At 37.2% G+C, this 9,028-nt stretch overlaps 1 long non-coding RNA gene across 2 annotated transcripts; it reads right to left on the minus strand.

Moving 5' to 3' along the window:
- Positions 1 to 1,243: 1,243 nt before the first annotated feature.
- On the minus strand, positions 1,244 to 5,903 carry LOC121413219. Of its 2 annotated transcripts, XR_005969716.1 has the most exons (4): positions 5,777 to 5,903; positions 4,002 to 4,087; positions 3,339 to 3,459; positions 1,244 to 1,441 (listed from the first exon to the last, which is right to left on the minus strand). It is a non-coding gene; the product is annotated as an uncharacterized LOC121413219 (long non-coding RNA). The 2 variants fall into 2 exon arrangements; XR_005969717.1 differs by lacking the exon at positions 4,002 to 4,087 and having other exon boundaries at positions 5,777 to 5,898.
- Between the last annotated feature and the right edge of the window lie 3,125 nt (positions 5,904 to 9,028).

The raw sequence follows: 9,028 nt of genomic DNA on the forward strand, positions 1-9,028 counted from the left end.
GACGTTTCATTAAGCTGTTCGTAAGTTACGAGCGACTTAACCCTAAAAAGACTGGGGGGCTGATTCAGCCCCCCCCCCCCAACATTTTTTTCCCGATAAACCCGCCGCTTGAAATCTTTTGACCGCGTCGCTCGCTGACTTTTTACTTTCAAGTCTCACGCAACATTTGAGACCAAAATTGTGACTCCCGGTTATGCGGATTCGAAATTACGCAACATTTCGCAAGTGCATGCAGACCCAAAATAACTCAAAAACGTGAATTTGTGTACAAATCCAATGCAAATAGTGTTTTTAGTCAAAATTCATAAATTGTATCATTTTTCCATTTACTGCTTAAAATCAATTAAATTTTTCTTTTTTATGGTCAAAATGAAGTCCCTGACAATTTCCATTGAAAAAACAATAAAAAACAAAAAGTCGAAAAACAGAGAAATACATAAGAAATTTAGAAAACAATAGAATACTTAAGAAAATAAATGTGATGTTGAAATTTTTTAAAAATAAATTTGATCAGATGCCTATCTAGATTATGTGAAACAAAAAGTAGCATTTTAGGGGCATTATTTTATTAATTAGAGCAAACTTATGATTTTACGCATAAATTGGCAAATTAATGAGCAATGAGATTTTTCACAGAATTATATATATTAAAATTTTGTAGATAATGCCATGGGTAACGCGCGTGCCAATTTCCGTTGCGATCGCGCGATGGACGACCGAGATCATAAGGGGGGGGGGGCTGAATCAGGCCCCCACCAGTCTTCTTAGGTGTTGAAATAGCCCAGTCTATTTAGGGTTAATAATCAATTACCACAAAGGAAATGTTCACTAGTCGTTCTTAAAATCAATCTTAACTTACTAACAGATTTATGAATCAGCCCACTGTACTCTAATGATGAGCAGACCAAGTTGCTCCTGAAAAATGTATTGTACTACATAATTATTTATTTATATGTAAATCATCTATTAAATTATTACACCCATAAGTATAAGATTACCGGTAGACCAATTACTCTCTGCCAAAGACAATGGATCTGTTCTATGTTTCATATGATAAAATACAAAAGAACGTCTTTGATCCTCATTTGACCTGTGTTTTGCATATTAATGTTTTTTGAAACTCAAAATTTCATAACCTTCTTATCTTAGTCAGATTTTGATGAAATTATCAGTGCTTCTATGGTTTTTCTCTATTTTAATATTCAAATTACGTTTTGGTGGAGTCTACCTTTTCTTTGATAGGCTCCATTGTAATTTGGCAATGTAATTGGTCTAATGTTATATATTGGGGATAGCACAGATACCGTTTATAATATGTGCAAGCTTTATGCACTCTCATTGGCGTATGAAGGATACCTGCAGGGTTGCTAGAAACCATATTCTATGTTTGATTGATCATCCATCTCTGAACTCATCAAGGAAGTACTTTATCTTGTGACACCTGTAAAAAATAAAAGGGGTGTATTGAGAAACTTATAATAAACATAGCCAAACTATTTCATCTGCATGCAAAACTTAATGGTTTCAATTATCAATTCTTTTTATCGCATATTGCCAAAAGTCAGTGATCTACATTATCACTATCGATATCAATATCCATTGATATGAATATCAACATCAGGTGAGGGAGGACATTTGCTTATTCAGTTTATTTTATTCCATTCGCTCAGCTGAAAACTTTTATATTCTGTAATATGAAATATGTAAAAATGAAAGGGTGCTAATTGCATTCACCTTTGTTTACCAGTCTAAACATTTAGAAGTAGAAAAAAAATAAATGAGGCATAAATGGGCACTTAATATGAGGTGAAAGAGGGACACTGCAGAAGAGATATTTCACTATAAAAAAAGGAGCGCAAGAGTGCAATAAAGACAATTTGAATCAATATTCAATTAAAGGAAAAACTCATAGAAGGGAACAGGGGTAGTATTTTGAGATCCATTTCATCTCTGAAAAAAGAATCCCTTAAAATCCCTTTGAATTGATATTCTTCTAAGAACAATTTCATCTTCATTTTATTATCTCTCTAAGACACACCCATTTGTGAAGCAACATCCAATGAGAAAGGCTGTAAATAAAATGCAGCAGTCTCATCTCATTCATCCAATGAAAATCTTTTACGCCAGATGTGGATTTAATCTTTTAATTAGTTACATATGTAAAATTGCATAATTGATGTGTAATGTCGTTTTGATAGTGTCCCTAATCCCCGAAAGAGTGTAACATGGGTCCAATAAAATCATTGTCATTGTCTTTGCAAAAGCAAACAATACTCTTATTCTTATCATTGTTTAGATGTCTATTTCGCATCATAAAAATTGTCTAAGTTGCAAAAACAAACAATACTCTTATCTTTGTTAAGATGTCACTTTTGCATCATTTTATGCATAATTTCAGAGAAAAATTTATTGAACTACAGTGTTTTGAATTTTTTCATTAACCCTAATTCTGCCAGGGGAGGGGGAGGGCCATAATGTCCCCCCCCCTCGACAATTTTTGCAATATCTGCTGCGCAAAATTTTTTGACCTCGCCGCTCACTGACTTTTTACTTTTAAGTCTCGCATAAATTTTGAGACCAAATTTGTGACACCCGGGTGCGCGGTTACGACATTACACGTCAAAATGTAAGTGTATTTTTCATGTACAAATCCAATGCAAATAGTGTACCGGGTATTTAGCCAAAATTCAGAAACGTATCATTATTTCTACTTTTACTGATTAAACATTATTCATTTTGCCTTGTTTATGATCAGAATTCACTCTGGAACGATTTTTATCGAAAAAAAAGTTTAAAAAAAGAAATACATAAGAAATTAAAAAAGCAATAAAATACATAAGAAATCGGTCTTGGCACCAGGATTTTTTCATGCACAATTGTTAGGAATGCTATAAAGAATATTTCACCAAAAATAGCATTCTATGAGCTTTATTTAGTGAATCAGAGCAAAAAGTATGATTTCATGAATAAAATACATAAGTTTCATGAATAAATTAGAAAATTAATTCCTACAAAATAAAAATATATGAATTCAGTGAAATTTACCAATGCAACTGCGTAGATTATGTCACTCTCTACCATCATGCAAATTTTCATTGTGATAGCGCAATCCGTGGCTGAGATCTTGATTCTTGGGGGCCTTAGGGCCCCCAAGAATCAAAATACCCCAGGAGATTTAGGGTTAATCTACAGGAATGATGTTGGAGTTTCAGTCACTGTCAATGATTACATAACTTTCCTTCATTCTCATTTTAACTTTGGAACAAATAAACTGAATCAAACATGGAGCTCATGTTCATGTAAAAAAAATCCCTTCCAAAAGTGATAATTGTACTCACCACTACACAAAACAGCATATTTGCATGACTTTTGTTCCATCAGTCCATGTTGATGAAATCAGGATTGACACTGAATTAAATGTGGAGCGTAGAGTTGTTCCAACTGTCCCAGATGATGTCACTGAAATTGAAATGATTATTTATTTAGTCTATCGAGGTATACATGTCCTAAAGCTTCAGGTACTCACCACTCATTGCACATGCAATTTCAATGGCAAAAGCACAATCTTCATGACTGTAGTGTGACAAACGACTCCTTTAGTATTAATATTTTGTACATAAAATTGCAAATTGTAGAGAAAACAAAAAATGCAGTTTTTTAGGTGTATGCACCTTCATTTATATTTTTCCAACAATAGAACATGTTTTAAAAACTGAGAACTGAGGAACAAGAAAAAAAAATTGCATGATAAATCGAGTGTGTAGTAGCTATAAGGACACCTTCAAAATCGGGCGGCAAAATTTAAAGGTGTTTGGGAAAGATGGAAGCGATATTTTGGTTTGAGATATTTTCTAATCATAGTAAATTAATATATGATTTGCCACTTTTGGTTAGTGTCCATCACTACCAATTTTCAGACAGGGATTATTTTTTTAGAAAAAACACATCTCTTCTGAATAGGGTCTATGTACAATTACATTTATAAGCAAGGCCAAACCTACCTCAAGTGATGTTCGAGCAGGCTTTTCTCCTCTTCATTACCGCTCCACTTCCCCGAACTTCAAGGCGGTGAACTCGTTCAGATACTCTGAGTGGCAAAGGTGGGGAAAAATGCATATTTATTGTAAAAAATATCCCCCAAAAGACATCAACAATAAATAAAAGCTAGATTTCTTGCTCTAATCCTCCGGTTACCTCAATAAGACAAAATGCTATGCCTTGGAATGGAAATTTGAGTGTAAAAAAGGGGGTCCCCACTGCGGCACATACCCACCACACATTATGTACTAAGTACCTTGGCTCTAAGACCAAGTCTAAGTCAAGAGTAAGAAATTAAACTTGGCGCTAATGCAGTTTCGCACCGGCCGATTACCAGCATACCTCATCACCAAGATTTGTTCCCAAATGTCATGACAAGTCTCTCAGTCACATTTCGATGTCAATATATCCCCACTTTTCAAAATATCGTGATCGGGAATGGCTGTATTTCGGCTTCGATCTCAACGTCGTTGATCGACACGGCGTAGACATCGCTTCGCAGATCGCTTGGATTCACCATGCACCGTAATGTTGATATGAACTGAAGTTAGCAACCAAATCATGCGAAAATGTGGCGAACAAACTGCCAGCATGCCGCATGCGAATGTATGTTCGCATGATTTGGTTGCTAACTTCCGTTCATATCAACATTACGGTGCATGGTGAATCCAAGCGATCCGCGAAGCGACACGGCGTAGACATCGCTTCGCAGATCGCTTGGATTCACCGTGCACCGTAATGTTGATATGAACTGAAGTAGCAACCAAATCATGCGAAAATGTGGTGAACAAACTGCCAGCATGCCGCATGTGAATCTATGTTCGCATGATTTGGTTGCTAACTTCAGTTCATATCAACATTACGGTGCACAGTGAATCCAAGCGATCCGCGAAGCGATGTCGATCAACGACGTTGAGATCAAAGACGAAATACAGCCATTCCCGATCACAATATTTTGAAAAGTGGTGGATATATTGACATCGAAATGTGACTGAGAGACTTGTCATGACATTTGGTAACAAGTATTGGTGATTAGGTGTGCTGGTAATCGGCCGGTGCGAAACTGCATTAGCGCCTTAAACTTTAATGCATTGTTGGTTGGGGGGGGGGGGTAATTTTTTACAATAAATAGGGCCTATTCATTTTATTTTTTTCCCACCTTTGAAACTCGGAGTATCCGAATTACGAGTTCACCGAGTTGAGGTTCGGGTAGGTCATGTAGGTGGAGCGCAGTGTAGCGGTGGTGAAGTGGAGCCTGCACGAACATCACTTGAATTGAAGGTACATGTAATGTAGGCCAAGCCAAAGCCTTAGGCCTGATAAAAAGGCGAGGAAAGGGCACTGTGCAGAGCACCACCAGGCACCACCATGCCATGGCTGACAACGTCCACACACACCATACAAATTAGAGAATAGGGTCTAAAATTATTTTTTGAGATCAAATTTAAGAAGTCATAAGAATGTATTTCAACGTTTGATGATTGGTTTTAAAGATGAAAGCAAAGAAAACGTTTTCACATGTTCACAGTCCAAACAGCAAACGCCACGGCTCGAGAGCCGTTGTCATCGCCACAACTCTAGGGTTCCACTTCACGTACCGTACCGTACGGTACTTACGCCGGCACGCACAATACTGCAGGTTGAAATAACTTCATCAGTGATAGGTTATTCTGATTTCTACTGATACTCCAGCTAATTTAGACATATATAGAATATTAGTATACATGTAAATGCTTACCCTGAAGTGTCTTGACATGTCAAAAAAGGGCAGGCAGTCAATTGAGAACAAGTTATTACGGACGTCGATTGCACGATCCAGCACTTTGACTCGACTTCGTTCAATAACGGTTGCATTTTCAAATACACGAATCACGTGCGCGCTCTGCTGACGATCGGACTTGGCATCTAGTCTTCATTCGAAACATGTTTTATGGTTGAAGTGTCAAATGAAATGTCAAATTTCGACGACGACCTACGCGGGCGACCTACAGAACCTTTTAACATTTAGGCTAAAGAAAACACCTGGAGAAAAATAAGGGAAACATTTTGAAAACGTATATGTTGTATGCATTGGCAGCGGAAGCCAACAAAATATAGGGGGGGGGGGCGGGTCCATCTGAAATTTTGGGATGCATGGTCCATCTGAAATTTAGGGATGGACGCAGGCAAAAAAATTGACATTTGAATTTAGGGGAGTGGATTACCAAAAATATTTGACAAGCAAAAAAAGGGGGTTATATCAACCTAAATTTTAGGGAGGGGGGGGGACACAAACATAATTTCTGGGAGGGGTGGGTCCCCACGTGAATTAAGGGGGATGCATGCAGGAAACAAAGTAGACAAGCAAAAAAAAGGTTATTATATCAACAAACAATTAAGAAGGGGGGAACGTCCCCCCCCCCTTCTGTCCCCCCCACGCTTTCGCTGCCTATGGTTGTATATATAAAAGTTTTCATAATGACGTCATATAAAATTGTAAATGCACTCGTCGTGAAGGTGTTGTGGCTCAGTGGATAAGTCTGCGGACTGTGAACCACAAGGACCGGGGTTCAAATCCCACTGCAGCACGTCCTTTGGCAAGGTGTTTATCTACAATTGCCACTCTCGACCCAGGTGTAGTAAATGCATGGGTACCCGGTAGGAAGAAATTCCTTGGAATGCTCGATGCGCCCGATCAGGGTAGCCGTGCTAAAGCCGGGGTAATGGTATGCAGCGCGTAGAAACATTTGTATTAAGCGCTATATAAATGTTGCATATTATTATTATTATAATCACGTTGTATATTTTGGTCATGCAAAATTGTAAATGTACTTGTGACTGGTTGATGACGTCAAAATCACATCATTATCTGGTCATATAAAATTGTGATATATTCGTCTTTGATTCGTCAATATATGACGTCATATTTAGGTCATATTCTGGTCATGCAAAACTGTAAATTTTACTTGTCATTGAATGGTCAATTAATGACGTCATAATCACGTCAAAATCTGGTCATGTAAAATTGTGGATAGACTCGTCGTTGATTTGTCAATAAATGACGTCATAATCACGTCATATTCTGGTCATGCAAAATTTTAAATTTACTCGTCATTGACTGGTGAATTAATGACGTCATAATCACGTCATAATCTGGTCAAATACAAATGCAAGATAAACTCGCCGTTAAAAGTGGTCGTAATTACGTCATAAAGACGTCATATTTATTGTCTACGAACAGTATGCCGAGAATACGACGTAATTATCACGTGATTATGACCATGCCTGCTATCAGGGAAGCAATGAGACAGAAGGAGGGGAGAAAATAGCAAACTGCATGGAGTCAAAAGTGAGGAGGTAGAGAGAGAGAAAATCATGAAATAGGGCAAACCAAAAGATAACAATTGAGAAGAGATAGTGGAGGGGGACAAGAGGTTACACACAGCACGACATAAAACAGATAGACCACACAATGACAGAAAGACAGGCTGGCTCAGTAGATATCATTGACCCCACTTGGATTTTTTCCCTCTCTCTCTTCTCTTGATCGTTGGTCCGAGCGAGGCCACAGTGATAAATTACAGATGTGATGTATGTGTATGGACCTACTACAAATAAAGCAAGCCCTGGCTGGGGGGGGGGGGTGAAAACATGTTTACAGTCTTCCTTTTTCCCCGGCCTCCTCTTTATCAAGCGCCATGGAGGCAGTAGATTTCCTAGAAAATGCTAATGTGATTTGAGTTGCTGAAAAAGATATTTTTTACATGAGACCTTGAAGCTGGTGAGAGTAGTCTTATTTTTAATTGCTGGGGGTAATGAATTCCACTGCTTTATACAATAAATGTAGAAAGAATTCAAAGCAACATGAGTTCTGACATATGGCTGATGCACACAATTCTTCCGCCGTGTGTTATAGTTGTGAATATCAGAGTTAGAGACAAATAAATCAGTCAACAAACAAGGTTGTGGCCTAGAGAAGAGTTTGAACATAAACACGAGGCAACTCAAGGAAACCAGTTGATCGAAAGGTAACAACTGTAGCTGAACAAATAAAGGGGTACTTGGATGTCTAAAATGAGAATTAGAAATTAATCTAATCACTTTCTTTTGCAAAACCTGCAACTTATGTATATGTGTTTTAAATGTGTGGCCCCAAGCAACATTACAATATAATAAATGTGGTAATAAAATACTATTATACAAGGTTATTAACACTCTTTGAGGTAGAATGAATCTCAGTTTTGAAAGAACACCAACACCTCGTGAAATTTTAACACACAAATTGTTCAAGTGACACTTCCAAGTCAAATATTCGTCAATTATAACACCAAGAAAATGTACATTTTCACTGTGCAAAACAACTTGGCCATTTATAAGTAAAGGATCGATATTTTCAGGTACCTTTCTACCCTTTGACCTGAAGATAACACTACTTGACTTTTTAGCATTCAATAAAAGTTTATTACAACAAAACCATTCATAAAGCTTCTCCATCTCTTCGTTTGCCAAGGATATTAAAATGCGTGGATTATTATGTGAGACCAATAAACTGGTATCATCAGCAAACAGGGAATATGAAAATAATTTTGACGAATTGACAATATCATTGATATATAATAAAAACAACAGAGGGCCAAAAACTGAGCCCTGAGGCACACCGTAATGTATGGTTGCAATCTGTGATTTACAACCTCCAACAATGTCACGAGCGAAACTGCTCTAATTAACTTATTAATCTACAGGCTACTTAACCACCCTGAATAAAAGACCAAAGGATATTCAAGATATAAATGAAGTGATCAATTTAATGTCCCAAAATATAATAAGTCATTTACATTCAATCGTTGAAACATAAGTATTTTGGGAAACATATATTCAATAAATCTTTGCATATGGAAATCATAAAATGGCATATATGCATAAGAGAAGGAGTATAATCATCACTGATTGTCCCAAGTTTATGGGAAGAGATCGATCTGAAAATAGGCCTTTAAATTATGTTACCGAAAGT

Source organism: Lytechinus variegatus, chromosome 4 (assembly GCF_018143015.1).
Source record: "Lytechinus variegatus isolate NC3 chromosome 4, Lvar_3.0, whole genome shotgun sequence".
NCBI classification, from domain to species: domain Eukaryota; kingdom Metazoa; phylum Echinodermata; class Echinoidea; order Temnopleuroida; family Toxopneustidae; genus Lytechinus; species Lytechinus variegatus.